The sequence below is a fragment of the Lithobates pipiens genome, unplaced genomic scaffold (assembly GCF_037356315.1).
Source record: "Lithobates pipiens isolate NorthernLeopardFrog02 unplaced genomic scaffold, aLitPip1_a1.2 Scaffold_18, whole genome shotgun sequence".
In the NCBI taxonomy this organism is placed as follows: domain Eukaryota; kingdom Metazoa; phylum Chordata; class Amphibia; order Anura; family Ranidae; genus Lithobates; species Lithobates pipiens.
In genome coordinates this window covers 417455982-417461981 of record NW_027507758.1, presented here as the reverse complement: position 1 = coordinate 417461981, position 6000 = coordinate 417455982, and positions in this window count along the sequence as shown.

Genomic DNA, 6000 nt, shown 5'->3' with positions numbered 1-6000 from the left:
TCCCCTCCATGGCTGCGGGGCTCTGTACCTAGACGTCTGTCCTGTTCGCCATCTTGGTCATGTCCCTTTCTTCTGCCAGGAAGGATTGATGTGGTGACATAGTAACCGCGCACAGGTGATCGTTACACATATCAAAAATGTTAATGATCGTAATAAATTGACCAAAAAAAGACAAGGTGAGCTCATATAAAACAGGGATGGACGTAAAACTTAAACATTAAAGTAAAAATAGCTTGCATTGCAATAGGTAGTTAAAAATAGTGTTACACAATAAACAATTCATGTTATATAATCTAAACGATCAGACAATCAAAAAAGTCTCATAGCAGCAATACTGGTTTAGACATTAATGGCTGTGTGTTGAGTTATTTTGAGGGGACAGCAAATTTACACTGTGATACAAGCTGTATACTCACTACTCACTACAGGCATCACCCCGGTACCGTTTTTTAGAGCCAGTGGTCGGCCATCTCATGATAACAACCGATGTGGCTAATGAGCCGCATGGCCGTTATCACCAGGCGTGAATGGGGACACCTGCCTCCTTCCGCTGCTCTGACCCGGTCTCCCACCTGGAGACTGGAACGGCCATCCGGCACGTCCACTGGCAGTTTGGAGTCTCGAACAAAGCCGAAAGCGGCTTTGATCGGGCCTCCTATGTAAAAACACGGAAGCAACATCACAATGTCACTTCCGGTATACTTGGCTGCCAATGTCGCCGATTTAAAAAAAAAGTCAGTATTCCAAAATGCTGATTTTGGCGTTTTGAATACTTTGAAGTGCAAAGGAGAGATTGGGAGTCATGACTAAGCCTATTTTTGGCATATGGTGTTTACAAGTTAAAATCCATATTTGTTGCTAGAAAATTACTTGGAACCCCCAAACATTATAGATATTTTTTTAGCAGAGACTCTAGAGAATAAAATGGTGATTGTTGCAATATTTTATGTCACACGGTATTTGCGCAGCGGTGTTTTAAACGCACTTTCATGAATAAAAAAAAACGAAACAGTAAAATTAGCCCAATAATGTGAAAGATAATGTTACACCGAGTAAATAGATACCAAACATGTCACACTTTATAATTGCACACACTCGTGGATTGACGACAAAGTACGGTACCTAAAAATCTCAATAGGTGTCATTTTTTTTAGGGTTACCAGAATTTAGATTTAGAATTATTGCTCTCGCTCTGACGATCACGGCGATACCTCACATGTGTGATTTGAACACCGTTTACATATGCGGGCGCGACTTCCGTATGCGTTTTCTTTGCCTAGCGAGCTTTTGCGGGGACGGCGGGCACTTTAAAAAAAATATATATTTTTTTTTTATTTTATTTATTTGAAAATGAATAAATTGTTTAAAAAAAATAATAATATCACTTTTATTGCTGTCACAAGGAATGTAAACATCCCTTGTGACAGTAATAGGTGGTGATAGCTACTCTTTATGGAGGGATGGGGGGGTCTAAAAGACCCCCCATCCCTCCTTTACACTTCAATGTATTCAGATCACCGAAAACGGCGATTCTGAATACTGTATATTTTTTTAAAACCTGCGCCATTGGCAGCTGAGTAAACAGGAAGTGACGTCATGACGTCGCTTCCGTGTTTACTATTAGGATACTGGAACAAAGCTGATTACATTCCAGTTCCTCTCCAGCAGCCGGAGGCATCGCAGCGTGAATCGGTGCTCCCGATTGAGCGGGAGCACCGGTAACAGCGGCGGGGGGTGGCGGGAGGGGGGGGGCGTCCCCTCCCGCTCCTCCGGCATAACAGCCGAGCGGCTTTTAGCCGCTTCAGTTGTTATGGCTGGAAAGCTAATCACCCGCTGAAAAAAAACAGTACCGGGATGATGCCTGCAGGTGCGGGCATCATCCCGGTATACCCCCGGAAGCCGAGTACACACATCTGTGTACGCTCGGCGGGAAGGGGATAAAGAGTACCTGTCACTGCCTATTACTGTCACAAGGGTTGTTTACATTCCTTGTGACAACAATAAAAGTGATCAGTTTTTTTTTTTTTAAAGGAACAGTGTTTGATTTAAAAAAGATAAAATAAATAAGAAAGAAAATAAAAAAAGGTTTAAAGTGCCCCCGTCTCTGCAAGTTTGCGCACCAAAGAAAAAACATTCGGAAGTCGCACCCATAAATGTAAACGTGTTCAAATCACACATGTGAGGTATCTCCACGATCGTCAGAGTGCGAGCAATAATTCTAGCAAAAGACCTCCTCTGTAACTCTAAACAGGTAACCGTTAAACATTTTTAAAGTGTCGCCTATGGAGATTTTTACGTTTTTAGTTTGTCACCATTCCACGAGTGGGCGCAATTTTAAAGTGTAACAAGTTAGGTATGTATTTACTTGGCGTAAAATCATGTTTCACAATATGCATAAAAATTGGCTAACTTTACTGTTTTCTTATTTTTTTAATCCAACAAGTTTATTTTTTTCCAAAACAACGTTGCATTTGAAGGACCACTGCGCAAATACCATGTCACATAAAATATTGCAATTACCACCATGTTATTCTCTAGGGTCTTTGCTAAAAAATATATAATGTTTGGGGGTTCTAAGTAAGTTTCTAGCAAAACATACAGATTTTATCTTGTAAGCAACAAGTGCCAGAAATAGGCTTGGTCCAGAAGTGGTTAAAGAGGAACTGCAGTCTACTCACATAATTTGTAATAAAAAGATCTTTGCCATTCTGAAGCTTCCCTCCCACCACTTTGCACATTCTTTTAATATATACTGTGATTCTGTACTTGCCAAATATGCTGCAGAAATCTCCCTCCACTGAGTCTGGCTGCAACTATTTTAACTGTGGGCAGCTGAAGCTGCTGTCTGAAGCACACTTCCAGCTCTGCAGTCCAGCAGCTCTCATTGGCCCTCTTATGACTCACCCCCCCCTCCCTAACAAGAGTTAGAGAGACAGCTGTACATGATGTCATAAGCCTAGGCTTTTTTCCCCCAGACAAGAAACAGGAAGTGGGCTGTATAAGGTATTTACTGGCAGAAATTTTTTTTTTTACTATCCAAATTTTAAACAACAAGGGCAGAAGATTTTATAGATGGAAAAATGAAAAAAAGACTGAAGGCCCGCTTTAAGTCTGAGGGATTGCAGAAGAAGCTCCATTACTTACCTTCTCCCTTTTCCAGCAAGCTCCCTCTATCAGTTTAAGCTGCCAAACTATTTAAGCTGCTCCCAGATGTTGTCACATTCCTGCCTTCACCATGGACAACACAGGGGTAATAGCTCTTTACTGTACCTGATGATGCCAATGCTCTTCCAACAGACCAGTGCTTCAGAGAGAGAAAATCAGTTGCAAAGCTGACGAGAGTGGGAAGTCGTATAAGTATTATGCCCTGTACACACGGTCGGACATTCCGGCGGCAAAATCCATCAGATTTTTTCTGATGAATTTTGGCCTAAACCTGTCTTGCATACACACGGTCGCCCAAAGTTGTTGGAAAATCCGATCGTTCAGAACGATGTGACGTAAACCACGTACGACGGGACTATAAAGAGGCCCGTAGCCAATAGCTTTCGTCTCGTAATTTATTCTGCGCATGCATGGCACTTTGTGCGTCGGAATTGTATACACACAAATTTAAACGATCAGATTTTGTTGTCGGAAAATTTTAGATCCAGAGCTCAAACTTTGTGTGTCGGAAATTCAGACGGAAAAAGTCCACTGGAGCCCACACACGATCAGAATTTCCGACAACACAGTCCGATCGCACATTTTCCGTCGGAAAGTCAGACCGTGTGTACAGGGCATAACAGCCTCCTCTGCAATACCTAGGGTTAACAATCATTTTAACCTTGCAGTGCACAGGGGTCCCACTGCATGTTTTGTTTTGTCCAGAGTTGGACTTTACATGGTTGAATTACAAAGAGGTACAGGACTGCTTTATAACTTAGTAATGCATTGTCACCAAAATGACAAAATTATTATTATTTAAATAGCATGGCCCTTAGGTATTCCAACCCGGCCCATATCCACACATGCAGCCTGGGTGGCCAGGAAAGGGAGGGAAATGAGAATGTGGCCACTCTCATTCCTTTACTATACCAGGCAACATGCCTTTCAACATTGCAGGATAACTTGCAGGGGGGGGCAGCAATGTTCCAATATTGGGAGACAATGGCCTTTCCCCTCTGTGTGTCTCAAAAAGGAGGTGGGGGTAATAAGCTTAAGGTGGAATCTAGAAGCACCCCTTATATAAGCATAAAGGGGTCACCAGTTATTTCTCCCCTACAATGGGAATGAGTACATGAGTACTTTAAAACCCCTTACCCATTCCCACAAAAAGTTTAAAGTAAACAAAAACAGACACACACTAATTGAAAATCCTTTAATCAAATAAAACACAAATACTTACCAGCTTTCTTTTAAAGTAAAGTTTACTAATGTCCTAGAAGTAAATCCATTGACAATAACAGTATCCAGTGAGGTAAACCATGTCAATCATGGCATCAAGTGATGTAACCATACCCATCAATTACGACCTGCCGCCCTCTGTACATGCTGCACTTCCATTGATACATGGCCATTTCCTAGCTGCGGTATTATACACTGGGAATCAATGATATCTCTTGGGATTCCCAGCAGCATTACGGCAGCCAGGAATCTGTCATTTAGAAGTGGGAGTGTGGCCTGTACCGTCCATCTAAATTCAGTGACCATTGATTTTTGTGGTGTTCGGATTTGGGTTTGGTATTGTTGCCAAATTTTGGCCTGTTTGCCCGGACTGCTGGATAGTTAAGTATGGACATATTCAAGCAACACTAGTCATAATCCAGGATACTCCTGCTATGGAAACAAATAGCTTTGTCTCATGTAAATATCAGGGGAAATAACAGGCCTTAACCAGTTTACCATCTGTCCATCAGACCATGTACTACATTCTAGAAACAAGATCAGATATAATTACGGCTGAGTTTTACACTTTTACACTACCTGTGATTGAGAAATAAATGATTATGTAAAAACATGTGCTTGCATCAAGTCTCCAGCTTTGTATTTTCATATTAAAACTTACAGTACATTCATGAATTTATATTGAACCAGATACCATGGACAAAGTGAATTGATATTCTAAAAAGTGAAATAAACATTGCTATACTCATTTGGAATGATGCTGTTTTCAGTTTCATTTTCTTATTTTACCCATAGCTATAAGAAGAGAATAAACCAGGACCTTTACTCTAAGCTAGATCTCATATATGCATCCCTGAAACCATACTTGGCACAACTGGTGTTGCTTACAGATAACATAAGTATTATTACCAGTTATTACAATTCACTATAACTGATTCATTTATAAAGCAATCGGGGAACACTGAGCAATAAACTTCAGTCCCTACCACTGTTATATTGCAGGCACAATCATCAATATATAATCCGATAATATGACCAGTATTGGTGGCAACTATCCAAACTACTAGTGTGTTTTTGGAGGGTGGGAAGAAACCAGAGCCCCAATAGGAAAGCCTAAATAGGGAGAGCATACAGTCATTATTTATTGATTTATTTTGTTTTAACCAGTTGGGAGATTTACCTTCACCAAGGCAGGATAGGAAATAAGCAGAAATCACAAAGGGAAATGCCCTTCAGAACTTGTTCTAAATAAGAACATTTCCCTTGCCTGTCGTGCTGACTACTGAAAAATATTACTATCTGTGACCTTGGTGACCAGAACAAATAGACAAGGTAATACACCCCAGAGGGGACACAACAAGCAAGAGGACAGATGGAGGTACAACCCTTCCCTACATCCCATAAGAAAAAAATGGGGTGGTATATTTTAACCTGAAAATGTTACACAGTCCTCTGCGAATTCAAGTACTAGATCTGAGCATAACTTGCTGGTTGGAATCTTTTAATGTTGTTTGAGGACTTAATTTTAGCCCTTTTACTGTCTCAATTTTTATTTTAAGGTGGTTCTAAAGAAATGTTGTTAATTTTTTTTCATCTAATGCGGCATACACACGA